Source organism: Hippopotamus amphibius, chromosome 2 (genome assembly GCF_030028045.1).
Source record: "Hippopotamus amphibius kiboko isolate mHipAmp2 chromosome 2, mHipAmp2.hap2, whole genome shotgun sequence".
NCBI classification, from domain to species: Eukaryota; Metazoa; Chordata; class Mammalia; order Artiodactyla; family Hippopotamidae; genus Hippopotamus; species Hippopotamus amphibius.
Genome location: NC_080187.1, coordinates 23,402,349 through 23,418,721, shown reverse-complemented (window position 1 = coordinate 23,418,721; position 16,373 = coordinate 23,402,349). Strand labels below are relative to the sequence as shown.

Below are 16,373 nucleotides of genomic sequence, written 5' to 3'. Positions count from 1 at the left end.
AGATATTCAGATGGCACTTTGTTTAAACCTCGGTTTACAGTATTTATCACTGTCTGCCTGATCTCAGGCATTTGTATCCATGGATCTCCATGTTTAGGAGCTAGCTGAGAGCAGGGAACCATACTTTCTTGGTGGTGGTTTTCCCTTTTTAAAATTTTTTACTGTAGTGTCCTCCGCCAAGCATAGGGACTAAATCTCAGAAGCGTGCAAAGATTTTCAGCTGCATGAAACTGAACTGACAGGGCCTCAGATAAAGGGAGGCGAGCACAGATCCTACTGAATTTGGAAAAGCCAAGTCATCCTGCCCTAGCCTTTGAGCTTTCGGGTCTCTGTGTCTACTCGAAAAGTAAAGCAGGCAGTTCTCTGCTGAATTATAATAAATACTGGGTACAGAATGAATTCCTCCTTTTCTCAGCATGACAATAATCCCTCTCCCAACAAATCATAGTCCGAGATGGCAAAGCAGCCCCCTAACAAAAGGCAATTCTGTTTCAGCTGTGCTGCTCCCTCAGACTCCATCCTTATCACCTGCTGATTGCTGACTTCTAGGGGGGGCCTCCTTTAATGCTCCCACAATGAAACTCTCCTATAATGAGTAACTCCCCCTATCTGCTCTGCTCCAGAACTGGCTGATAGGCCTTCCTCAGTTGCCTTGCTTTGCACCTAACAAAAGGTTCGCTGATACCCACCATGTGCTTCTAAATGCCCCTCCTCCCCTTGGCCAGAGACCAGAGACCCGGATGAAGCAGAGCCCTGGTGGAAATAACATTCTGGGGCAATGACACTTGTTTTCTTGGTTGTCGGGCAGCTGGAAATCATTTTCTCGCTTCCCATTCATAACAGCCCAATCTTCCCATCTCTGGGATGAGAACTCTGTTTTTGTTTTTGTTTTTTCGGCCAGGCCACAGGGCTTGTGGGATCTTAGTTCTCCCACCAGGGATTGAACCCGTGCCCCCTGCAATGGACACGTGGCGTCCCAACCACTGGACCGCCAGGGAATTCCCAAGAACTCAATCAAGTCATACCTCGCTGCACCAATTCAGGAAGAGCCATGTAGGCTCCTTGGGACCTCAAACATCTGGCCCATGGTGGCAGCCTCAATCACAGCCTCTCTAAAACGAAGAGGCAGGAGAGATCACCTGCGCGCACAGACACACACCCCACACATATCAATATATATAAACACAAACATTAGGTTGTATAAACAAAAGTACAAGTATGGAAGGCTATGTAACAAATTCTTGACAGCGGCTGGTTACATCAGATGGGTAAACTTGAAAGAGAAGAGGGATATTATTACATTTACTTTAGACACATCTGTATCATTTGAATCATTACCAAACCCCTATCTTTGTATAAATGAACACAGCTACCTTCTTCTGGTGAGAACACTTTCTAATGTGTTCACACCCCTGAGTGACTTAAACAGGATAAGTAAAATGCATTAACAAAGCAGAGTTCACCATGGTGTGACCTCAAAATAGGTCTGACTTCCCACCAAGGCTAGATTTGGATTATTCTAGGAATCAAGTCATCTACTGAATACAGAACCTCAAACACAAACTGGGTCAAAGTAAGAATATCTGAAATGAGAAGGAAACAAGCCAGGGCTACAGGTAAGACACTGTTAGGTCTGTCTTTAGACTTGACAACCAAGAGGTAAATCTGGGCAAAAAAGTTTCAAGTTTATAAAACAAAAATGAAAATACCAGGATCTATTTCCTTCTCATCTTGCTAAGAAAAGCTAGCTGACCTGAAAACAACGTTTGAAGAAAACATTCCTAAAGTTGAAACTCAACACACGTGCTTCATATCTGAAGATGTTTCACAAGAACTTCGGTCGTTAACATAACATGATAGAATGCAAGCTTCTCTAGAGAGGGGACCTTCCATGTCTTGCTTTCTACCGTTCCCCAGTACAGAGTAGGCGTGCAGCAAATATCTACTGCATCTGCAATGAAGAAATTAAAAGATTACAGAATAAGTAAACAGAAACTAGAATTAGCAACTAGATAATATCACTAGCTAGTCTTATTTTACAGGTATAAAAAGCATGGAACTTTGACTCATTCACCAATGACGACACTGGAAATAAAAAGCCTCTTGATTCCCTCTATCTTGATCGCTTCTTCCTCTTCTGGGTCACTTGGTTTATCTCTTAGGTTCCTCCCAGATCCTAATCTCCTAGGAGCCTTCTCTCACCCCCACCCCCACCCCCCTGAGGTCAGGTGCCGCTGCCTGGTGCTCCCATAGTGCCCTGAGCCTTTCTCCTTCCTCACACTTGTTACACTAAAGGGCAATCATCATCTGTTAATACGTCTGTAGGCTCAGCTCCTCCTGGAGGGTAGGAACCCTGCCTTACTCATCCCCACTCCCTGCCTCTATCTAGTACCTGGCACAATGCTTGGGTTACAGCAGTGCTGCTAGGGGAAGCCCAGAACTTGTTTCCTCTGACTCCGAATCACTGCTCCTTCCAAGAGCCAGGAATATCCTTCTGTTAGGGCCTAGTTTCAGAATGAAGGCAGCTTGGGGATTAGTTAAGAAGAACCACTTAAACACAGAGGAAGAAAGCCGAGTGTAGCACACTTACATGAAATCAAATCCAGCCCATTGTCTCGAGATTTAAGAAAATGGGAAAAGGAAAACTTGCTAAAAAGGAATGGTTCCCAGCAGCCCTCTCTTTACAGTGAATCCTAAACCCTAAGAAGCCAAGGCACACGTGACGGCTGTAATGAACAAGACTTCCTTTAACAACAGTCTCAGTCTTGGAAATCCCACCCCGAAGAGATCCATAACCAGGTTGTATCAGTCCAACTTTCTCTCTTTTAAAGAAAGAGGCTGGTTTTGAAATCATTTTCCTTTGTCTCCATATGCAGTAAAACAAACACAACTTGATCTACCTCCTTCAGGCTTACACATGTTTGTTTTAGCACCGACTAAAGTTAAGAGTCTGCCCTGTCATTACATCACTTTTTTTTAAAAACAGTACCACAGAAATAAAATAAATTATAACCTAAATCCATGCATGTAGTAAAACAGTCCTCTTATTTCTAAAAGAAATTTGAATATCACATGAACTTCAAAGTTAAAGTTTCTATAGCACTGATTAGATGGCAGGAGCCAACCTCCAAGTACTGAGACAATTTTCTTTGCCCCACCCCCCAAGTCAATAATAATAACAACAACATTACTTTGAAATCATACTAACCTGCTGAAATAAAAGCCAGGGAATTTAAATAAATCACCACCACTAGCACTCCCCCTCCCCCACCAAAAAAAACTCAAAAAAACTCTGGGTTCCTTCAACTTAACTAATTTCATTAATTGATTAAACGTGCCAAACCCAAGTTCCCTTGCAGAAGATAAAACACTGCTGGGAGGGTCATTCATTCAAACTGTATTCAGAAGATAGTAAAAAGCAGCCGGACCTAATCTCCTTTCATCATCTGTCTCCTTGTTAGCCCAGCACTTCCAGATTTGAAGGCAATTAGGAGACTTACTCAAATCAGCTCTACCTTTGACATGCAGCTGGAAGGCCACCCACTCCCACCTTTGACAGGGAGGTATTAGGGTGTGCGAGGAAACCTCCAGAGTTGCTGGAAGTCTCTCCCAACTGGAGCCCACAGAGATTCCCTGTCTGAGAGATAATGAGCTCTACACCTTCACTCTAGAAATTTAGGGGAAAGAACAAAAGAAAAGAAAAGAAAAGAAAAGAAAAGAAAAGAAAAGAAAAGAAAAGAAAAGAAAAGAAAAGAAAAGAAAAAGAGAAAAGAAAGCAGATGACCAGAAAGAAGCTTCTCAGAGAAGCACTCATCTACAGCATTGGGCAAGCTACTTTTCCTGGAGGTTAAACTTAATAAAGGATCTTCGTGGTTGTGCCAGCCCTCATTGCAACGCCAAGGGTGCTTCTCCCGTCCCCCCAACCACCCCCCACCCCCTCCCTTTTAAGAGGGCGTTGACTCCATTTCTAAACTAATAATAAGTCTCTTCTGTGCTACAAATATTCAACCACTGTGGTCAAATACTCTGCATAACATAAGCAGGGTCAAGAACATCAGTTGCCATTAGCGTCGCGTTTAAATTAGCATTAACTAGCAGGCCCTTCCCTAAACAAAAACGAAACAAAACAAAATGCTTTCTTGGTCAGCTCTGAGCCTGGAGAGCAATTTTAACCCACATGCTTCAACGGCCTGGCAAGGTCCAGATGTAACACAACAATATCATTAATTTCTCAAAAGGCCACTATTGATTTGGCGGCAATATGGGAGAAGAAACTGCATATTCTTTATTCCGTAACCTTTCTGTAATCTGGATAAGCTGGCAGCACTGCCCTAAAACTCACTCACCATGAGCTACAAGGGAAGGTCATGGACGCAGGGCCCAGGCATCTCTCAATCATTTCAGCCCTACCTATGCCCAGTATTTGTGACTCAGTGGCTTCCTGCATTGTGGGGCTAAATCACACTTCCCCTCGTCACCCCTAGGTAGCACAATTCCTTACAATAACACCCAAGGTCCCCCATAATTTATCACCTTGTATCTTTCCAGCCTTCATTACCCCAGACTCCAACTACATGTTCACTCCCCACCATTCATCTTTTAAGGGACGCATCATTTTCATCCTTCAAGTCCCTTTTGTGAAGTCTTCTCCAGAGCCAACATTTAATTTTCCATTCCTGGCATGCCAAGCTTCTTGGATTCTACAGCTGCCACCTCGTTATGCAATCCAGCTGCTATATATTGAAGTTAGCTACATCTTTTCCCTCTGTACTGCAGCTCTTTCTAGAGCCTCCTTTTTTCTCACCTGCCACTGTCAAAGGAATTCAGTAATTGTTTATTCAATTAAAATTTCCTCCTTTTCTCCCAACTTTCTAAGGCATCCATAATAGCTCTCCATGAGATAGCTAAATAATAACACTATAGGTCTTTGAAGGGTAACGTGATATTAGAAACCAAATAAAATGCTGAGTTAACAAGGCCAGAGCAAGCTTCCAGACTTTAAACCAAGTTTTATTACATCACACTTCACTTTTAAAATAGATCAGGTTCCTCAAGTGTGTGTGCATATGGGTACCCAAAAATAATAATAATAAAGAAAAGGAAGACAGGCCACACATCAAGCACAGATATTAAAATCTTGACCTCAAACTAAATTTCAGGTCTTGTTTTGCTGAACACTTGGAGCTTCTAAGTGAAAATGATACAGTATATTCTGCCCAGATTGCAACTTTCCTTGCTAAGCATTTGAAATAAGATTCTTGTGCTTAAAAATCACAAACTTCAGACTGACTGTCATTATAGTATCAAAAAGACTTAGCAAGTGAGACTTTCACTTTCTTTGAATTTTCCAGTAGGTATAACAGTCAGTACAGATTCAGTAAAACCTTGAGAAGTCTATGGTAGAATCTTCTTTTAAATCAAATTACTTTTCAGAAAAGATTAGCTTCAAATAAAAATAGACATTTCAAACTCAGGTGTTGAAAGAGCTGCCACTTACATTCCCATGTCTGATAATTTTTCCCATCACTTACAGAGATCCTGAGATTCACTGAGTGCCCACAGCACTGAGCAGCAGCTCATCTCTTGAGAGAAAATAATGCAGATGGGAAGCTGGTCAGGTCAGACTACAGACTCCAAGTCAATTTTAAGGTTAAGTAGGCTCATAGGCTCACCCACTTTAAATAATATGGGTAATGGAAGACTGAATGGGGAGGGGGGAGTGTTATTGATGTCCGTGTGGAGGAGGAAAGAAAAAACGGGAAAAATTGACTCCCAGGCTCTGGGTTCCTCCCTCTCCAGGCATCTCCCACTGCTGGTTTTCTTCCACCTTCTTGGCCTTCCTGCCCTCCCCCTTACCTCCCAGACTAACAGTTTACACTTCCCTTTACTCTCTTTCTACTGTTCCAACATGCGATAACCACCCACCGGTTTGTAGTTATGGGGGGAGCTGGAAGCAACCGCGGAGATAATCAAACCCCTCCACTATTTTCCAGATGAGGACACGGAGAAGGAGGACCAGCTGACCTAACTGGCTAAGGTCGCACCACTAGGGGACGTGGTGTGCCTGTGGGATCGGATTATGATAACCCAGTCCTCCTGCCTGGCCCCTCAGCCCCGCCACACACTACCTCTTTCTCTGGCTACTTGGCTTCTTTACCCTCAAATTAAACGGTATCAAGAAAAATGCAGCCTTAATAATGCTGATCTTTATTCACAATTTTGCATTTGGGGCAAATATGCTCTGGCCTCCCCAGAATTGGAGAATCAAGGGTAGAAACAAATGGATGACACTGTGCGTGTGTGTGTTAATTCAATTTCATTCGGTTCAAATGGCCATAACTTCAGTACACACCCTTTTTCCTTGGGCCTTACTGCTCTATTTGACAAGGGAATAGTTCCTTAGGAGAATGAACTTAGTTTTTCCAGCATGGTCTCCCTTTAACCCGAATTGCAAGCTTTGAATCACAGACCTCCTGCTTCACAGTTATGCTTAGGCTGGGCAAACGACACGTACGCAAATAGGTGAAAAACACGGACTGTTAAAGCCGAAAGGAACAGAGGATTTTGCTGTAATAACTGCAATACCTGTTTTCAAGATGCATGTTTATAAATATGCATCTATTCCACCGGGAAACAACGCGTTCATAGTGAAACTTTAACAAGCCAGCCACTGGAAACGCACATTTACGAAACGTCCATAAATTTCAACAAGAAAGAAAAGAAAGAGAAATAGAAGCAGAAAGCAGCACTCTCAGGCCCAAGACTGTAGGTAGCAACAAGTCCTGGATACCGTCATTCTTACACATCAAAGTCCAAAATGCAGCAAAGAAAAGTAAGAATAAATGGTAAATCCATTCACAACAAACTAGTCCTGCGCGCGCGGGCGCGGACACACACACACACACACACACACACACACACACACAAAACGAGCCCGTCGATTTCAAAACCAACAACTCAAAGCCAGGTCCCTCCCTTGCCTTAGATTCCCCAGTTACTTGATAAGCGTGTTTGTTAGGCGTCTGGACAGAAACTTAAGTTTAAAGTCCTCGGTCGGGGAGACACCGCTGCGTGGCCGGTGAGAAGCGAGTGGTGCGAGAGGTCGGCGCGGCGGGGCGCGGGGACCCCTAGCGGTCCACGTCCACCCGGACGCGGCTCGGGGGGCGGGGGGGATGCCGAGTGCCGCCCGCCCGCCTTCTCGTGCCCCCACCCAGCCCCAGGTAACCGGAGACCACCTACGTGTCACTTGGGCGGGTCCCGGCCGCTGGCAGGGCGCACGGCGTGGGCCCCGGGGAGCGCTGACCCGGCCCGGGGAACGGGAGGGCCGGCGGCCCGGGCGGCTGCGGCGACTTCCCTCCCGGGGCTCGGTCCACTGGTTGGCTGGGGAGGCCAGGAGAACCTCGCCTCCTGCAGGTCGGCCCGCGGGCATTCACAGCCACCCACACCCGGCACAGGCGTACGCAGACACACACACACACACACACACACACACAGCCACAAAGCCCGTCTGCCGCAGGGCAGCGCGATCCCAGCGCGCCGTTTGGCGGCGGAAGGGAGCCGGCGGCTGCTGGCTCCGCGCTCAGAGGGCACCGTCCCCTCGCGCCGCGCCTATCCCTTTACCTGCGCCCGCTGCCGCCGCGCGTCCGGCTCCCGCCGCCGCCGGGCTGGCCTCGGGCTGCGCGGTCCGTCCCCGCAGCCCCCGCCCCGCGGCCCGCCGAGCCCGGCCCTCCGCCCGCCCCTCGGCCGTCGCCCGGAGCGGGGCCGCCCCCTGCGCCCACCCCGCCGGGGTCCCACGCGCGGCCGGCAGGCCGAGGAGGGCTCGGCGGCGCCGGGGCCCAGGCCGCCGGAGATCCGGGCTGGCTCCGCTGGGGGACAGGGGCGTCGGGGCTCCGGGAGCGTCAGCCGCCGCTCGGCCCCCACTGCTCCGGCTTTGGCGCGCTGGCAAGGGCGGCGGGGGAGGGGGCGCCGAGGGAGGGCCGCGGGAGCAGCGCGGACGCCAGCCCCCTTCTTCCTCCGCCTTCTTTCTTTTCTGCTGGCTCCACGTAGCACAAGTCAGCAACTCCCGCACCCCCCGACTCCCTCCCTCTGGCTCATTCCCTTACCTGGCGCGACGCCCCCAGAACCCCTACCCTCTGCTCTCCTCCTCCCCCATTCAGTTGCCTCCCCCACTCCCCGCCCCGGCTGCAGGGCGGGGGCGGAGGGTAGCCCAAGCCTCCCATTCATCATCTTCCCACAGCCCCCCACCCGGATCGGACCCACCCGCGGCTGGAGGCCAGGGACCTCCAGCGCCGGGTCTCCCCACCCCCACCCGCTCCCGCGCTCACCTCTGCGACCGACGACTTGCGGGACTCGGGTGGCCTCCCCTACACGTTGCATTTTCATTTTGTCGCTCTTCTCTTCCCACTTGAAAAGCTCTGGAAGACATCGCGGGGCCAGCAAGATCCCTGATATCTGGCCTCTCTCGTAGTTGAGTTTCCGAACTTTCCAGGAGGCACAGAGTTTCTCCCAGCGCAGCCCTTAACTCGAGGCTGCAAAGAACGCAGAGTCAATTTTGCTGCCGGAAAGGTGCACACGTTTCCATTTCTGAGTTTTCGATTGCCTAGGTCTGCAGACCAAAGCGAGTGTGGCTTTGCTCCCCTTGTTCTTCATATCCATGATTATAAATCTCTCTTCCGCTTTCCCAGTGCAACTTTGCAAGTGCAAACTATCAATTTTAGAAGAGTAATTAAGGGCGGGGAATACACACCTGGAGGTGTGGGCAGGAGCGGCGCGGGACTGAGGCCTGGGGATCGTTCTCAAGAAAGTGGCGGTCACAGAGATTCGCCGAGGTTCTGGAACAACACCCAGCCCGCCGGGGGGGGGGGGGGGCTCTCCAGCCGCGCCACCCCCTACCCACCTCCCACCCTTGGCTTCCCGGAGTGTTGGCCATTCTCTGCCCCTCGCTCTACTGCTAAAGCTGCGACACAAAAAAAGTAGCTGCTTACGAGTAAAAACTGAGCAAACTCTAGCCTGAAACGGCACGTGGGGGCCACGAGAGCAGTATGTCAGAGAACTTGGCTGATCTGATACATCTAAGAAAGAAACGCAGAACCAGGAAGGAGGGCTGCGTTGGTGGCGGTCATTCGGTAACCTTGGGCTCCGCAGAAAAGAGAGGTCACTGGAAACCGCAGAGGGCGGGGAGGGGAAGACTTCTTGGAGGGGATGGAAACTTCTCAGGCTTTCAATACGGTATGCTTCGAAGAGAACGTGACAGTCTCCCGCAAGTGACTGCTTAGAACCTAGAATGAGATCGTCTTGCAGTTTTCACAGGATGCTCAAGGCTAAACCCTGACTGCTCGTCAGTTACTATCTGAAGCCGTTTCCTTTTTCGAACATTGTATCAAATCCCCTTTGTTAAAAAATCAACTTTGAACAACTCTGCGTTCTCTCCTTTCCTACCGATTAATAATTTATTTTATAATAATCCATTAAAATGTGAAAAAATAGAAATTTTAATACATGCACAGTGCTAATATGTTCATTTACAGCATGCAGAAATGCATATAAAAACTCTCTTATCCGAAAATAATGAGAGCTGGTCTTAAACTCTAAAAAGATATACCAGGACAAATAAGAAAATGTCCACTATTTAATCTAAATATAACAAAAAGTGTATATTGGTAAGAAAAGAATGTACTGAAAAGGACTTTTATTTTCCACCATAGCTCTACCCAACTCAGAAAAATCACTTTGCTAATTTTCCTGTCTTCTTTCTACTACACACTCTTTGTATTTACTGTTGGGTTTCTCAATACCAAAACGTCTATATCAAGTAAAAAGAATATTTTAAAATTTTATTTAAAATAATTAAATTATTATATTAACTATAGCAATAAATAGTATCAAATAATTATTTAATTAATTTACAAATTAATAATTTCAGTGTTTAGCCCTTCCTCATAAATCAAAGATAAAGTGTGAGTGAGTTTCTTGCCTACCACTCAGCTTGAATGTTTTCCCAATATATTGATTTACCTCTTACCAACTTAAGGAATATGGCTGCTTCTGCTTTGACTATATATTAATTGTCAACTACTCTGTGGTCCTTTCTAACATCAAATGAGGAGTTCTGTCCACCCAAGATGTATATTCAAGAGTTGCAAGTTATTTGCTTAAAAAAAAAACAAAAAACTTTATTTCCTCTTTATTTGGCCTACCATTGCCTGGAATGAATTGGAGAGTATAGTACAAGGTCAGCCTGGATAGACCTGTCTCCCTGACACGTTTGGACCTGTCTGAATGAGACTGCTCCCAGTTTTAGTTCAATAAGTTTAAAATCAACTGTAGGTTGTATGCCCAGTGTGAAAGGAGAGAGAAAATGAAATCCAATACAGAATGCAATTCAGCACAGAGAGTAATCCATCAAAACTAGTGCTGTGTTCCAAACAAGGCATTTTTCTCATCTGTAAAATGGGATAGTAATAGTAAAAGTATTTTATTGGGTTTCAAGTTGCCTTTATCAAAGTAAGATAATATATTTGAGCAGGCTTCTTCAAACACAACAGTAGATGATGTTATTTCAACAGAGATGAAGAGGATACCTTGATATACTTTCTTTAATATTTTTATCTCTGTGGCCCTCTTGCCATTCAAACTGATTCCCTTTCTTGAATAGGCATCTGAATACTTTCTGTCCTAACCTTTCTCTCTTATCCTCTGCCAAGCAATGTTGTTCTAGATCTGTTTCTTCAAATGACTTCAGCAAAGCCAGAGACCCAAAGACAGCTCGTGCTGTCAAACATGAGAAAAAATATTTTCAGCAAAATGAAGAGAATCTGAATAAGGGGTATTTCAAGTATGGTTTATATTAATATCTTAAAGGATAACTGTAGACTTTGTCAGATTATTGCTGTTATCCAGTGGTCCAAGGACTATAACTTGCAAAGCATTTAGCATTGAAACACTGGCTGTCACTACTTTTGGCTCTGTTATTTGTTCAGGAGGGTTTGCTGGTCAGGCCAGTTCCCTCTGCCTCCCCAGCTTCCCTTCCATCTGGCAAAAAGCTTTTGAAATTTTCTACTAGAGAGTAATCAAAACTATCAGCAAAAAGATCTGTTGGAAACTTTCCCTCCAGCCTATGAATGTGGAGACTGATGCAGAGAATGTATGCTGGTGAAACAATACCCTGAGAGAATTCAGCCTGCTTGGGAAAATTTTTCAGGTGCCTCTCAGGCACAGGTTTCTTCCTTTTTAAAATGGGATATTTATACCTCTCTGGTGTTTTTCCCCTTGACTAGAAAGAAATCATTCTCCTCAGGAAAACTTTCTATCTTAAAAGGCCAGTGGCAGAGTGGGTGAGACAGCCCCATGCAGTAAAAATAAAATTAAATTAAAATTAAATAAAATAAAATAACACTCTTCAGGGTAGAAGTGACATAAGGAGACTCTAGGAACAGAAGGAGAAGACGGGAGTGTGTGTGCAGCAACCCTGTCTGAGGCCCAGACCGCAGTGAAATGAAAGCCCTGAATAGCGTGACTCTCTGCTCACTTTTTTCTTATCACTTATTTCTGCATGAATAATCTAGGTAGTCTCTGAAGTAGATCAAGGGTGAGCGAATCCTTTTCCTGTAGTTTCCCTTACCCAAATAGAAAGCCTTTGATCTAAAACAGAGGGGCGGGGGGCGAGGCAGGGAGAAAGTGAAGAAGAAAATATATATGTGTAGTATATGTATAATTTTAGAGCTAAAAATAGACCTAAATATCTAAAAAAAAATCATAGGAAGGGTCACAAAACAAAAAGTTCTATAAAACAATGATAAAATTGGTAAATTGCTAGTAAGACTGACAGTGAGGAAAGAGAAAAGAAACAAGACTATAAGTGAGATTACAATGATAGCTTTGAGAGTTTTTTTCTAATACTAACAGAATATTGTGAACATTTTAAAAACAACTGAAATATGACTTTGTGGCCAACAGGATCCTTGTCTGATCCATTTTTGAGCTCCCTACAGAGAAACCGTCCCAGTTTCTTACACATAGTAGGCAGTTGGTAAATGTAAAAAATAAATAAAATAAAAAAACAAAGAACTGAAATAGATACTTTTTAATAAGGTGCAAATTATAAACCTTTATTGACTCAAGCAAATTAAAAACATGAATATATTTATAACCATTAAATAAATTGAATTCATATTTCTAAATCTACCTACAAAAAGGGTACAAAATTTGGTGGGAAAGATTGATCAGATCTTCATAATCTCTACTCAAATGGTTTCAAAGAATAGAAAAAGAAGGAAAGTACCCCAATTATTTTACGAGCTAATAAAATCTTGATGCCAAGACAGGACAAAAACATAGAAAGGAAAATCATAGACTAATCTCAAAATGAATAAAAAATTTTATGCTTACATATAGTCAACCCAAGTTCAAGGATGTGTTTTTAAAAAATACATCACACACACACACAAAATACATCACGAGTACATCAGGCTGATACCACAATATAAGAATGGCTTCATATTAGAAAATATAAAGTAACATTCCACTCATTTTTTTTTAATCTCAGCAAACTAGAAAAAGGGAGGAATTTCCTGAACGTGATAGAGTTGCTACCAACAACCTAATTCTAGAAGCATTATTCTTTTTTTTTTTAAGCTCTTTATTGGAATATAATTGCTTTAGAAGTATTATTTTTAAGGTTAACTCATTAAACATTTTCCTTTTAAAGTTAGAAACAAAACAAGGATCTCTTTACCACTTCTATTCCACATGGTACTAGAGCACCTTGCCAAGATAATAACACACACACACACACACACACACACACACACACGCAGAGAGAGAAATTGGAAGACATAAGGGTTGGAACACAAGAAAAAAACGATTTTTAGATGATATAATTGTCTAAGAAAATTCAAGGAAATCTAATAAATTATTAGAGCAAAGAGGAGAGTTTAGCAACATTGCTGAATAAAAGATCAATATACAATGAAGCCACAGCCCATTAGAAATAATAAATGTTTGAAGGTCTCACTTATATAGCAACAAGTTTTTATTATAACGTGAATAAAAAGTAATAGAAAAGTATAGTATCCATATTTACTACATGTAGAAAATTTTAAAAATTTATTGAAATACATAAAAAGCCCTCAATAAATGGACAGATAATACCATGCTCATGGATGAGAAACAGAGCACAATCTACTCCAAATTGTAATAGGGTTTTTCATACACTTTAACAAAGGTCTACAATTCATGTGGGAGTGGAAGAGGCTAAGAATAACTCAGATGACTATGAAGAAGCATAAGGAGGGAAAACTGTCCCTCCAGGTATCAAAATATTCTAAAGCTTCACCAACTGAAACAATGTAGGATTGATACAGAGATTGATAAATAATTTCATGAAAGAGAACGGCAGGTTCAGAAACAGAACCACACATAAATGACAGATAAGCCCATGAAAAATAGTGCATCAAAGATGTTCTCTGTAATTCTCTTTAGAACTCTCTAAATATATTTTTAAAACAACATGGGATCCCTCCCTACACTGCAAACAAAACATAAGTTCCTAATGATGTGAAGACCTAAAGTAAAACTTCCGGATTTTTAGAATATCTTCATCTTTTCAGGGTAGAGAAGAATTTCTTACACATGGTACAAAAAGCACAAACCATAAAAAAGTCTGCTCTTTTCTTTCAAATAAAATATGGCTGATTCGAGTATACTGGATTCTTGTGAGTTCTAGTACTTGATATGGTACCTGCCTCAAGACCTGCAATGAGTATTCCAAGGAATATGAGCAGTATTGTGCCACTCTGGGCAAAAGTGAGACAGGGGTTTTCCCAAGTCATGTGTATCTTATGTCATTTCTGTTGTTTTGACTTAGCCTATTATACCTCCTAGAGCAAGGTGGAAGCAGCATTGCGGTAATGGTCCCTTAGCAGGAGGCTCTGAAACATTTTTGCATATGGACTGAATCAAAGCTATGAAACTGCTTTACAGGCAAATGTGGGATATACATATTGTAGCAGACACAACTACAATATCCATTCTCTCCTTTTGGGGCACCAGCTAGATTAGATTTCCCAGCCTCTCTTGCAGTTCATTGAGGCCGTATTACTGAGTTGTCTCCAGTACAACTTGAACATAAGTGACTTCTGCTGATTCTAGGACTACCAAAAACTCCTCTCACATGTGCTCCCTCAGGTTCTTTGTCCCCTCTGTTGACTGGAATGGCAATGCCCGTACCAACCTTGGAAGCCAAGGATTGAAGATGACAGGCAGCCAAATGCCTGACACTTGGGTGCCCACGTGAAGGAGAGCCTCTCTACCGATGTGAGCATCTCTCTGGACTTTTATGTGAAAAAGAAATTTTTTGTTCTTTAATCCACTTAATTTGGGAAATCTCTTGGCTTAACTAATATATGTAGTCATAAACATTTTGACTGTAATCGCAGGGGTTCAATAACACCCTGTAGCCTAGATTGTGTGTTGATCTGAGAAAAGATGAGATTCTGATGACCTGCCCTCTGGGGTGGGTATGCACCAGAAGTAGGCATGTTACACCTTTGCACAAACTCTACTGCTTACATTTAACTGAATGCCTCTGCCAATCCCCCTCATATCTCTGACAACATTTACTCTGCCAGAAGCAGAGGCAGAGTAAATTCTACAGGTTAAGCAATAATAATGGACATGACTGGAAGACCAGTCAGCAATATCAGGAACAAACTCGGGTTATACACAACAATAAGGGTGAATCTCAAAAACGTGCTGAACAAAATTAGATCCAAAACAGTGCATACTACATGATTTCATTTCTATGAAGTTCCAGAACAGGCAAAACTTATCTATGATGTTAGAAACAGAACAATGATTACCTAGGGATTGACAGAAAAGGCACACAAGGGAACTCCCTGGGGTAACAGAACTATTCTATATCTTGCTTTGTGTGGTGTATATAAGCGTTCAAACTCAGTGAACTGAACATTTAAGACTGGTATAACTTATTGTTTGTAAATTACACATAAATAATATATTTTAAAACACAAGTGTAATCATCTGGATCTATCCATATGATGATATTTCTAAGACAAACTATTATGGAATAATATTCATCCATCACATCCTCCAAGGGCTACTGCTGTGATTGAATATATATAAACACTACACACCTAAGAGCAGAGGATGACTGTACTCCTATATAAAACCAAGACACACTATACACATGTCCTAAGAAAAGTTAACTTTATAATAAGCAAGTCAGGATAAACAACAAATTCCTACTGTATAGCACAGGGAACTATATTCAGTATCTTATAATAACCTATACTGAAAAAGAATATGAAAAAGAATATATAGACATGTATAATTGAATCACTTTGCTATACACCAGAATCTAACACAACACTGTAAATCAACTATACTTCAATAATTTTTTTTAAATAATAAGCAAGTCAGTAGATTATTCCTATGTAAAAAAGCCTGTGATTTTCCATGGCTAGTATTCTAATTCTATATAACCATAAAATATATTTATATAATCAATAGTATGTGTCTTCTGGCTTTAGCAGTGTAGAATAATTATAATGACCAAACTATATTTTAAGATTTTTTTTTCCCATGTTTTCTTCTCCCTGCATTTCCACTTTCCTTCTCTCATTATTGAATAGCCATTTGTTCTGTGCTCATTGCTCTGGAAAGTATATGGCAAAATAGAAAACAGAAGAACCAAAAATCTTTATAGAAAACCTAAGCCCTTAGGAGAAGGGGATTTACAGGCATAAACAGTGCCTATAGACCTGAAGGAAAAACAATACACTTGGAGTGTGAGAACAACAGAGAGAAGCCAGCGTATCCCAAGAACAGAGGGCACCTCTGTCCTGCTTCCCAGCAATGCTGTTGTAGAGAGAGCAAGCCACCTTAGAAGAAAAGACTACAAGGTGCGTTTAGGTAGATGGAACATGGAATAGCTTAGTCACAGATGCTCATGTCTCACAGGTAACATATCAGCAGTGGACTTGGACAAAGGAAGCTTCAGAGGCAACCTCTGCAGAGCAGTGCTAGAGAAGTCCCTCCAACACGTTGCCATTATATGAAACTCTGGAAGGGAAACTGATCTGGATAGGAGTGTGTAACTATAATTCCCTAAGAAGGGAAGAAAACTCCAAAAGAACTGAGCTTATGTTTTCCTACCGAGGAATGGGAGATCCAGAATAAGAATTTAATCTGAAATATAGAAAAATCCTTCTTGAATATCTAAGTTTATTGGCTGAGATTTATACCCACTGTATTAGTTTGGTAGGGCTGCTATAACCAAGTACTACAGACTGGGTGGTTTAAACAACAGAAATTCACTTTCCCACTGACTGATCTAGAGGCTATAAGTCCAAGAT

The 16,373-nt window shown here is 43.0% G+C and overlaps 1 protein-coding gene across 4 annotated transcripts in view; it reads right to left on the bottom strand.

The window, feature by feature from the left end:
• Positions 1–8,649, bottom strand: part of LPAR1 (lysophosphatidic acid receptor 1) — a 160,940-nt gene extending 152,291 nt beyond the window's left edge. For 2 of the 4 annotated variants that reach the window (XM_057724722.1, XM_057724725.1), the window contains exon 1: positions 7,240–7,361. The gene's annotated coding sequence lies outside the window, so the exon portion shown is untranslated. Of the gene's footprint in view, positions 1–7,239; positions 7,362–7,620; positions 7,681–8,324 lie in introns of those variants that run through there. The other 2 variants (XM_057724724.1, XM_057724723.1) reach the window with 2 other exon arrangements.
• Positions 8,650–16,373: the final 7,724 nt, after the last annotated feature.